Source organism: Lathyrus oleraceus, chromosome 7, assembly GCF_024323335.1.
Source record: "Lathyrus oleraceus cultivar Zhongwan6 chromosome 7, CAAS_Psat_ZW6_1.0, whole genome shotgun sequence".
Classification (NCBI taxonomy): Eukaryota; Viridiplantae; Streptophyta; class Magnoliopsida; order Fabales; family Fabaceae; genus Lathyrus; species Lathyrus oleraceus.
The window spans coordinates 54,007,385-54,020,038 of NC_066585.1; positions in this window are offsets into that span (position 1 = coordinate 54,007,385).

The following is a 12,654-nucleotide window of genomic DNA, read 5'->3' on the forward strand; positions in this document are numbered from 1 at the left end:
TTCACAGGTGACGACCTGCAAATCGGAACGACAGATGCCCAAGGGAGTACATGGACAAGATACGCTCAAGTGTCCTCCACATTCAAAATGATTTTCAAATGTTTTAATCTTTCTACACGTCATTGTTTAGCCTTCATGTTTTTATATGCAATGTTTATCAAAAATTCGGACGTTTTTGCAAACAAAGCAGTAAAAGTAAAAACAAGAGAGCAATTTATCTGAATAACGACTTTTATTGATTGAAAGTGGGCCTGAAAAGGCAAATACATCGGGAAGCAATTCCTAGAAAGAGGTAATTGCGCACAAAAGGAAAAAATAAACTATCCTAATGGCAATGTGAACACGGCATTCACTGTTTCCCAACTCTGTTATAACTCATAGATTATCAGTTTCCTCCCAATTCCTTGCTTTCTGAGAAGACTGACTGGACCGATCACATCTGTCGAGATGGCAGCTGACGAAGCATGATGAAGTACAGATGACTTAGATTGTAGTCTTCGCTTTATTCCCTCTTTTGGCTGGATCGCCCTTTCGGGTTTTCAATCCACCGGGATACCCATTTTTGCCTAAGCCGCCCTTGCGGGTTTTCGACTTACCGGGTGTACAATTTTTTATTTTTATCCCTAACTTTTGCCCGAACCTTTTCTTTCTGTTTTTTGGTTCGCCGGGATGCCCATTTTTGCCTGGACTCTTTTATTCTTTTTGTCCAGCGGGTCAATTTATGCGAAGTATTTTTTGACTACATCTGAGTTAACAGGGGAAGGAAAGTCTTCACCGTCCATTTTTGTAAGCAACAAGGCTCCACCGGAGAAGACCTTCTTCACAACATATGGACCTTCATAGTTAGGAGTCCACTTGCCCCTGTTATCTGTACCGGGAGGAAGGATCCTCTTCAAAACCAGATCGCCAGTTTGAAATGTCCGAGGACGCACTTTCTGATCAAAGGCTCGCTTCATCCTTCTCTGATACAACTGCCCATGGCAAACAGCTGCTAACCGTCTTTCTTCGATAAGGCTTAACTCATTAAACCTTGTACGAATCCATTCGGCTTCATCCAGCTTGACATCCAATAATACCCTCAGAGAAGGGATCTCCACTTCAACTGGTAGGACTGCTTCCATACCATACACAAGGGAGTAAGGGGTTGCCCCGGTCGACGTACGTACTGAGGTACGGTACCCATGCAAAGCGAAAGGCAACATCTCATGCCAATCTTTGTACGTAACGACCATTTTCTGCACAATCTTCTTGATATTCTTGTTAGCTGCCTCTACAGCACCATTCATCTTCGGTCTGTAAGGAGAAGAATTGTGATGTTCAATCTTGAAATCTCTGCATAAGTCTTTCATCATCTTGTTGTTGAGATTCGAACCATTATCAGTGATGATTCTCTCAGGGATTCCATAACGACAGATGATTTCTTTCTTGATAAACCGGGCAACCACTTGTTTGGTGACGTTGGCATAAGAAGCTGCTTCTACCCATTTGGTGAAGTAATCAATCGCAACCAGGATGAAGCGATGTCCATTTGAAGCAGTTGGCTCAATCTTCCCAATCATATCAATGCCCCACATGGCGAACGGCCAAGGTGAGTTCATGACATTCAACGGGCTTGGTGGTACATGCACTTTGTCAGCATAGATTTGGCACTTATGGCACTTCCGAGCGTACTTGAAGCAATCGGATTCCATAGTCATCCAGTAATATCCGGCTCTCAGCAATTTCTTCGACATTGCATGCCCACCAGCGTGGGTACCAAACGAACCCTCGTGCACTTCTTGCATCAACATGTCTGCTTCGTGTCTATCCACGCATCTGAGCAAGACCATGTCAAAGTTCCTCTTGTACAACACGTCATCCTGATTCAGATAAAAGCTTCCAGCTAGCCTTCTCAGGGTCTTCTTATCATTCTTCGACGCACCCTCAGGATACTCTTGAGTCTTGAGGAAGTTCTTGATGTCAAAGTACCACGGCTTTTCATCAATAGCAACAACAGACTCGGCTGCAAACACATACGCAGGCCTCTCGAGTCGATTCACAGCAACATGTGGCACATGATTCCACCAATGAACCTTTATCATAGAGGATAAAGTAGCCAATGCATCAGCCATTTGATTTTCATCCCGAGGGACATGATACAACTTCACCTTCTTAAAGAACGTCAGTATTCTTCTGGTGTAATCTCTATACGGAATCAGATGCGGCTGATTTGTATTCCAATCCCCATTGACCTGATTGATCACTAGAGCAGAATCTCCAACTATGTCAAGTGTTTTGATCCTCAGATCAATGGCTTCTTCTATCCCCATGATACAAGCCTCATACTCAGCTTCGTTGTTGGTGACGTCGAATGTCAATCTGGCAGAAAAAGGTATATGGGCACCTTTGGGATTGATCAACACTGCCCCAACACCATTACCGTTCATATTCACAGCCCCATCAAACATCAGTGTCCACTTGTCATCCGGATCCGGTCCTTCCTCGACAAGCGGCTCTTCACAGTCTTTTGTCTTCAGGTACATGATGTCTTCATCAGGGAATTCAAACATCATAGGCTGATAGTCGTCGATTGGTTGTTCGGCAAGATAGTCTGACAGAATACTACCTTTGATGGCCTTCTGTGACGTGTACTGAATGTCATACTCTGTTAAGATCATTTGCCAACGGGCAACACGTCCGGTGAGAGCTGGCTTCTCAAAGATGTATTTGACTGGATCCATCCTAGAAATCAACAGAGTAGTATGGTTCAACATATACTGCCTTAGTCGGCGAGCAGCCCAGGCCAAAGCACAGCAAGTTTTCTCGAGCAGTGAATATCTTGTTTCACAGTCGGTAAACTTTTTGCTTAGGTAGTATATGGCATGCTCTTTTCGACCAGACTCGTCATGCTGACCCAATACACACCCCATCGAAGTCTCGGTGACTGAAAGGTACATGATCAGTGGTCTCCCAGGAACTGGAGGGATCAGGATTGGAGGTTTCTGTAAGTACTCCTTGATTTTGTCAAATGCCTTCTGACAGTCATCATTCCATTTGATCGCCTGATTCTTTCTGAGTAGTTTGAAAATTGGTTCACATGTAGCAGTTAGATGAGATATGAACCTTGCAATGTAGTTCAACCTCCCTAAAAACCCACGGACTTGCTTTTCCGTCTTCGGTTCAGGCATCTCTTGAATAGCTTTGACTTTAGCTGGGTCGACCTCAATCCCTTTCTCACTGACAATGAAGCCTAAGAGCTTCCCGGATCTCACTCCAAACGTACACTTGTTCGGATTCAGCCTCAGCTTGAATTTGACCAGTCTGTCAAACAATTTCTGCAGATTTATCAGGTGCTCCTCTTCTGTTTGCGACTTCGCAATCATATCATCCACGTACACTTCGATTTCGTTGTGCATCATGTCATGAAAGAGAGTCGTCATTGCCCTCTGATAGGTAGCACCGGCATTCTTCAGCCCAAATGGCATCACTTTGTAGCAGAACGTGCCCCAAGGTGTAATGAATGTCGTCTTTTCCATGTCCTCTGGCGCCATCTTGATCTGGTTATAGCCTGAGAAACCATCCATGAAAGAGAATACCGAGGATTGAGCCGTATTATCCACCAATACATCAATGTGAGGTAATGGGAAATCATCTTTCGGACTCGCCCTATTCAGATCCCGGTAATCGACACACATCCTGACTTTGCCATCCTTCTTTGGCACAGGAACAATGTTGGCAACCCACGGCGGGTAACTTGTTACAGCCAGAAAACCTGCATCCCACTGCTTCTGAACCTCTTCCTTGATCTTGACTGCCATATCAGGACTTGTTCTGCGAAGCTTCTGCTTGACTGGCGGACACTCTTCTCTAAGAGGCAACCGATGCACCACAATGTCTGTATCCAACCCAGGCATATCTTGGTATGACCAGGCGAATATTTCCACATATTCTCTCAGCATCTCAATTAACCTCCTCTTGACAGAGTCTTCTAAAGCAGCCCCAATCTTGATCTCTCTTCTGGCGTCCTCAGTACCCAGATTAACAATTTCTAACTCTTCCTGATGAGGTTGGATGACCCTTTCCTCTTGCTTCAATAGCCTGACCAATTCAGCAGGGAGTTCACAGTCTTCCTCACTCTCCTCTTCAGCTTGGTAGATGGGATTGTTGAAATCATACTGAGCCATAACAGAGTCGTTCACAGTGGATGCCAAAAGATCTCTTCTGCATGTTTAATGTTTTGTTTTTAGAAAAAGATTTCAATAAAGTCACAAAAAACAAAAACATTGCCATTTTATTTTTTTTTGAAAAAGTGGAAAAAACAAAAATGGAAAGACAAAGATCTCAAAATTTGATTGAAAAAACGTCCTTTATTTATAAACATTGTGAACATGATGTGGCCCTACAATGAACCACTACGCCTTGGGCAGAACGTAGGGTTTTCATGCAAAATGTAAAAACAAAAGAAAATTACTCTGTCAGTAGAGTAACTTGGACCACTTCTTCAGCCGTCCAATTGTTGATAACCTCGCCTGGTGCACAAGGGCGGACCCAGACGTCCAAATCACAGTCATTGTCTTCACCACCAGTAGCGAAGACATCTCCATGATTCATCAGCCCAGCGCTGGTGAAGGTGCTCGGACCTGCTTGTACATGCTGCTCTGCTTGGAGAGGCTCGTACCCGATGCCGAATTTGTCTTCCTTAATTGGCAAGTCAACCATCTTGCCCCAGCCTTCAGCTTTGCCAGAGTCCACAACCTCCTTGGCCTGCTTGTACGACGATATCGAAGCGCCCGGCTTCCTCTGCTCTGCACAAGCTACCCCTTCTAAAGCCACCGTCTCAAATGCCTGGCACAGGGTTTCGTGGATCTCGCCATCCACCTCAACATATTTGAATGAGGAGAGATGACTCACCAAAATCTCCTTTTCGCCGCAGACAGTCACAATCTGACCGTTCCAGACATATTTGAGCTTTTGGTGGAGAGTTGACGAGACTGCTCCAGCGGCGTGTATCCAAGGACGCCCCAACAAACAGCTGTAAGCAGGCTGAATGTCCATCACGTAGAACACAATGTCGAACACCTCCGGACCTATCTTAACCGGCAAAGTGACTTCACCAAACACAGACCGTTTGGATCCGTCGAAAGCACGCACAATCAGGTCACTGGGAGTGAGCACAACTCCCTCGACATCGATCTTCTTCAGTATCTGCTTCGGCAGGACATTCAGGGACGACCCGGTGTCCACTAGCACATGAGATAATACAACACCTTTGCACTCCATAGTGATGTGCAAGGCTTTGTTATGATTACGACCCTCATGCGTTAGGTCTAGGTCAGTGAAACCTACACCGTGCCTGGTACTCACATTGGCTAGCACACCCTCCAGCTGGTTGACAGATATCTCTTGCGGGACGTATGCCATGTTCAGCATCTTCAGCAACGCGTCCCGATGTGCCTCAGAACACATCAGCAAAGAGAGTATCGAGATCTTTGACGGAGTTTGGTTGAGCTGATCTACGATCTTGTAGTCACTCTTTTTGATGATTTTCATGAACTCCTCAGCATCTTTCTGAAAAGAACCCTCAGCCTCCTTCTGAGCCGGTTCTTCGTCAACCACTGCTTGTTTGCCCTTAGCCCTTGCAGATGCCTCAGCATTAGCATCCCTCAAAGGCTGAGGAGCAAACAGTCGTCCACTCCTAGTGAAGCCTCCTGGCCCTCCAACATTGTCCACTACCGGACTTGTAACCGCAGGAGCCCTCACTGGAGCACTGATTGTAACTGGCGCTTGCACAGCTGGTCTTGTCTGGTTACCAGCTCTTCTATCTCGGCGATAGGCGTTGTCATAACTCCAGGGCACAGCTCTACTATTTTCAACTTGTCCTCTGCCGGACGCCATAATAGTAGTGGGTGCTCGGATGGTTACCGGAGCTGGAATGGTAACCGGAGTATTGCTCGTGGTAGGTGCACTGACAGTCCCACGCCCTCGTCCTTCAGACGACTTATAAAATATGGTGACAGTAGACACTGCCCCATCATCCTTAACGGCCCGGCTGAACTGAAGACAACCCTCATCCATCATCTTCTGAATTCCAGCCCTCAGCTGGTCACAACCATTGGCAGCCTCTGAACAGCCCACACAATCTTCTTCACAACCTGGGTCAACACCCCCCTTCAGTAAACGGCCCTTGATTACCAACAAAGAAGTCTGAATGTCTTCAACACTGACAACCAAGTCTTCAGCTTCTCCATCTTCAACATTGTTAACCCTATGCCCACCATGCTGAGGCATAGGATTGTTCACTACATTTGGCACTGGAGCGAAATTGATTGCCTTAGCATCAATCAAGTCCTGAACCTTGTGTTGCAAAGCCCGGCATCTTTCAATATGGTGGCCTGGTGCCCCAGAATGAAAGTCACATCTAACATTTGCGTCATAGCCAGGAGGCAGCACTGTAGGAGTAGCCATCGTACGCAACTCTACAAACCCTAACCGGAGTAGTTCGGGTAGTAGCTCTGCGTAAGACATAGGCAGAGGGTCAAATCTTCTATCAGCCTGTAATCTCTGCCTAGGCTGGAAAGGACGTTGCTGTTGTTGCTGTTGTTGTTGCAGTTGTTGTTGCTGAACCCTTTGTTGTTGTTGTGGACGAGGTTGAGGCGCAGGAATAGTCACTGCAGCCACTGGACGATATTGATCTCTGGTAGCATTTGCTCTGTACACACCCCCTCTGTGCTGTACAGCATTTGTTTCTCCTTCTCTACGGCGAGGTGCCCTAGAGAAGGGTTTCTTGGATGAAGATGAAGAACCTGCATCATGGATCCTCCCAGCCTTGATTAGACTCTCTGTTCTTTCGCCGCAGATAACGACGTCAGAAAAACTTCCGAATGGGCAGCTCCCCATCCGGTCCATATAAACACCCTGAAGAGTACTGATGAACATGTCAGTCAACTCCCTTTCCAGCATAGGGGGTTGAACTCTCGCAGCTAGTTCGCGCCATCTCTGGGCGTACTCTTTAAAACTTTCGTTGTTCTTCTGACAGAGACTCTGCAGCTGAGTCCTGGTCGGAGCCATGTCCATGTTATGCTTATACTGCCTGAGGAATGCCTCACCCAGGTCTCTCCAGCATCTAATGGAATCCCGCTTCAACTCCATATACCAATCCAAAGACGCCCCAGATAGGCTGTCTTGGAAGAAATACATCCACATCTTTTCATCGTCAGTGTATGCGGATATCTTTCTATAGTATGCCTGCACGTGAGTGCGAGGGCAGGAGGTACCGTTGTATTTGTCAAATGACGGTGCCTTGAATTTGTGCGGGATTCTCAGTCCTTCAACTAATCCCATATTTGTAACATCAAAACCGAGAGAGTTTTGACATTCTATTGCCCTGATCTTCTCAGCAAGGACCTCAACTTTGCGATCTCTCGCATCATTTCTGCCCAAAATGTCGTCGTCTTCGCTGAGCATAGTGAACAAATCCTCTTGTCTGTCAACAATCGAAATTCTGTTACGGGTCGGAACATGAATGACTCTGGCACTAGCAGCATCTGGAGCAATCGGTTGACCGTCAACTCGGATACCCCTCAACTCTTCACCTGCAGCATAGTTGTTGACGGGAATAGCAGCAGCAGAAGTGTCAGGAACTGGATTTCCTTCTGGTAGAGCCTGGTTGGGCGGTGGAATTGCAGCTTCTTGTCTCTGAACCAGTGCTCAGAGCTCTTCTTGGCCTTGCGCAACCCCTTGCATCATGTGCATGAACTGGGCCATGTTAGCCCTCATCTCAGCTAACTCGGCTTGAACTTGATCCATGTTGCGTTGATGGTTGAGCCTCGTTGAGTAGCGGTGTTGTCTTTGATCAGCTATCCTGCCTGAACACAGGAACCCACAGTAAGAAGACGGCACAAGAACACCTGTTATGCAAATGATATGAGTATGATGTTTAATGATTGTCGCATCGCGCGAAAAACCGGCGGGAAAAGAAAGAAACAACAGAGCCGCCACCGTGCGTTATTTATCCCAAAAGAGGGAAAGGAAACGCTCGAAGTAAACCTAGGAAAAGAACATGGTCTCGCGACCAAAGAGGATGGGTTCGGGAGTCGGTTATGCGAAGGGAAGGTGTTAGGCACCCTACGCATCCGTAGTACTCTACGGGATCCACGCACAGAAGGAAGGAAAATGGTTGCTAAACACTGCTCAAACACACACACACTGGCTGAAAGAGACAAAAGAGACTGACTGAAACTGACTCGGCAGGATATCGTATCCTGGGCCTACTTAGTCTATCAGACATAGACATCAGAGTCGAAGTAGTTCGGACTGGGGAGACGACACATGCTCGCTAGGATATCGCATCCTATGCATACGTATCTTCTCGGACGAGAGAAGAATCAGAGCATTCGTAGCTCGGCTGACACACACACAAACACACAAAACACAGGCAAACGTGGAGCCCGACTGCCAATCACTGGACTTATGTCAGCATCCGAACCTAAACACACACAACAGATAGATAGGGAGTCTGGGACTCAGCCTATAACTGCCAAACAACACACACAAAAGGAAAGAAAAGGCGCCCGGAGAGATCAGCTCAATCTCCTGCCTACATACTTCATCTGGTGTGAAGATCAGGGCGATGTAGTTCCCCTACGCAGGGACAAGGATCTAGCCTAACCAGATAACAGAGGGAGACACAACTCTAGGGAGACTACGACTCGAGCCTAGATGTTGTCATGCAAAGTCAACCCTAAGTTAAGGTTTCTAGCTAAATGGCACGAGGGCCAACCTATCCTAGACACGGCTTGCACAGGAAGCAGGGGTCTCGATTGCAACTAGGGCAAGAGAAAGGGAAGGTCTCAATCGCAACGAGGGCGAGAGAAAAGAAAGATCTCGATCACACAGGGGTGAGAGAAAAGAAGTTAGTGTTAGTGGTTAGTCAAAACTCGGCAAGACATCGCATCTCGTGCCTACGTATCTCATCTGAACATGAGAATCAGAGTTGCCGTAGTTCGGCCGAACAGTTCTAAGTATGGCTCACACAAGGGTTAAGCCACACAACCTACCTTGCACAAGGGCAAGTCAACTAAACCTACAGAGGCAAAGCAAACAGGCAAACACAAACACATACAGCATGAAATAAACACACCAACAAGGGGGCTCAAACATCAAAGGTTAGGCACTAGGGCCAGCTGGAATAGGGTGAGTGTGCTCTTAACCTTGCCATTGAGAGGCTAAGGTGAAGCAGATGAATAGGAGATGAGGGGTGTGCCTCATTGCTTCTATCCCTAATCAGGGAGAGCATCAAATAATAGAAAGTGGGGGAGTTCAGAAGGATGGAACTCTCTCCCCATTATTGACTCGATAGATCTTGGGCTTTTATCTCAGTGCTTCAACCATGTAATGGGAGCAATGAGATGACTCACTGAATAGTGGGGGATAGGCTACTTATCCCTACCTTCCACCAATTGCCTTACTTGAAGGACTTTTCCTGCTTGGGACAATTTTAAACAAACACAGGCATTGCCTCTTAAGGAGGACTTCAGACAGTTTGCCCGGTCAAATAACAGACCGGGTCTCCAGACTACATGTAGTAAAAGAGATTATACCTCAAGCAAATTGCTAAAAAGCAAAGCAAATCAAGTTCAGAGAACTTAAGCAACTAAAGTATCTGCAAAAGTCAAACAGATCAGTTCACAGTTCCACAGTTAAAACCAAAGGAATGGATAAACAGTCAACTACAGAAGGATCAATTGTGCAAGGCACAAAGACTCAAGCAATATGAGCCACCTACAAAACAAGTGTTAGCACATGAAACAATCACACTAAAACACATTTGAGTGATCCTCAAGGCATTGGTGCTTAACCTGAAACAGATGAACTCAACATAAGCTTAGAAGACCACTAGGACTAGCCTAGGGTCAAAGATGAAAGAAAAAAGTCAAAGCAACAAGTAAAAGTCAACTAAAACCAAAGTCAAACATTTGAGAAGCTAACACAATTGGGCCCACATTCAAATCATGCATTATGATCATTTCATGAACATTTGAAGTCAAAGTAAGGCAAAGGAAAGCATACAAAAGTCAACAGAATGACTTGCATCAAAAGTCAACTCAAACAATTTCAAAAATCATCAAATAAATCACACTCAATCCTAACATCTAACATGGTAGACATGCAAAATTTCATGGCATTTGGATGAGAGGAAGGCAGTCAATTAAAATCATGAAGTCAAACCAAGTTCAAGCATATACAAAGAAAGTCAACAAGCATGGGTCAACTTCAAAAAATCATATCAAATTGAAAACAGATGAGAAATGGATGAGATTAACACCAATGGAAAGCTTGAGATGTCTAGTTATCACATATGAAATTTCATGGACATACAATAAGATTTGAGAATTTCACAAAAGATTTGGCAAGGCATAGCACAAAAAGTCAACATTGACTAGGCAGGGAAGAAAATTCACAATCAAATGGAAAACAGCACAATTAATTCCAAGAAAATTCATACACAAACTAGACATGTAAAGGATGTCTCATGCAAAAAATTGGATCATTTGGATGCAAGGAAGCATGTCAAACAAAATTGGGAAAATACATGATCATGGTATAGCACCAAATGTAACACATAACTTCAGAAAATCATAACTCTCAATCCACAAATGATAAATGCACAAACTTTATATGGAAATGAAGGTCAATGTGTCTAGTTTCACCACAAAAAATTTCAAGCTCATTGGATACAACATGACAATTTCACAAAAGGAATGGCACAATGTATCATTTTGGCATACATGTTGGGAAAACAATTATCATTTAAAATCCAGCCACTGAAAAATTAATTAAAATTCACCATAAAATAGAGGACACATTCATGAACATGAGGAAAAAATTTCATAATTTTTGGAGTTGAAATGAATTTAAAATGAATTATGGAAGTTGAGTGATATTTGAAGCAAAAATGAACAAAATAGCATGGCAAAGTGGTCAACATGTGGTCAACCGATGGCATTAGTGTAATTATGCGCTCACTTATCAAAGCTGCGCGTTTTGGCAAGGCAAAACGAAATGTTTTGATTGGCTCTCAGCCAATAAAACAGTAACCAGCCAATCCATTTCAAATTTTATGAGTTTTCAAAACCCTAGGGTTTAAGCATGGCAAAGGCATTGGCAACAACAGCAGCACACAAACTCGACCAGCAACAACATCATGCAATCATCATGTAGGCATCAAGCAAACAGCATGGTAAAACAATGTTCTTTATGACATAACAACAACACAACATAAGCATGAAAATCTGGGCAGGGTTATGTTCATGTAACAGCAGCAACAACATTCATCATCCAATGTCCATCATCATATCGAAATTTAAACATGGTGAACAGCAGGGGAGTGATACAAACATGTTCATGCATACCTAGCTAGCAATAAAACAACACACATTCATGTAAAATTCTGGCAAGTTTAAGGTTTAAAACAACAGCAGCAGGGTTTAACAACAGCAATGGTCATGGTATCAAGTTCATCATCAATATTCAACCAGCTCCAAATAGCATGCAATGAAACAGATGATACTCATGCAATCACCATTCAAACAAACAAAACACAAGAACCTTAAATTTCTGGAAATGAACTTAGGATTCTCAAACCTAACAACATTCATCTTCATCATTCAAACATCAATTACCAAATCATGAACAACAACACCCACAATAAAACATGGCCATGAGCATTTATCAACAAGCAACCCTAGCTAACAGCAAGACAACATAAGCATGAGGAATTTCTGGACAGAAATAGGGTTCAATACAACAGTGCATTCATCATTCAATGTTCATCATCACACAGACAACTTCAAACAGGCACAATCAACAGCAGGACATTGGTACAGGAGCATCAATCAATACCAACCAAAACACGAAATTCAAATTTCTGGAAATTAAAACATGTAAAGCTCATGAACAGCAGGGTTCTATGGTTTTAGAAACAACAGCATACAACCATCATCATCATTCAAACAGCAACCAAACAACAGCATTCAATATTTCACATGGATTTTCTGGTCATGATGTTTGGTTCAAATAACAGCAAAGCATCATGTAAGCATTATAAACAAACATCAAGCAACATCAACCAACGACCAAACCAACATTACTCATGGAAATTCTGGACAGGTCATAAATTTGCACAGCAGCAGCATAAATTCATCATCATGCATTCGGCCAAGAACAAAAATTCCAGAAACAGCAATCAAGCATATCATTAGCTTCAGCATGCATCAAACAACATAAATATGGTAGCCATTTCCATCAACTTCATGCAAACTAAACAAATCGAACCAAAATGCATTTGTACATGAAAATGAGATTTCAGATTTAAAGCAATATAGTCAACCATTTAACATGATTCAAGCTACAATGGAACAAGCATGGGAAGGACTACAAGACACATGGCATGTTTTGATGAAAAGAGAAGGTCGAGGGCTTACTTGTTTTTGAAGAAAAACTGGAAATAGTGATGGAATGATGTTGCTGTGCTTGAAAAGATGCAGGTCCAAGTTGGTAATGATGATTGTTTGAAGCAACTTGACTTAATCAACTCAAATCCGGCTCTCAGTTCACAAATGCCATGGCTGATGCTTGGTACAAAACAGAGTGAGAAAATGAAGCTCCAGCTGGTGA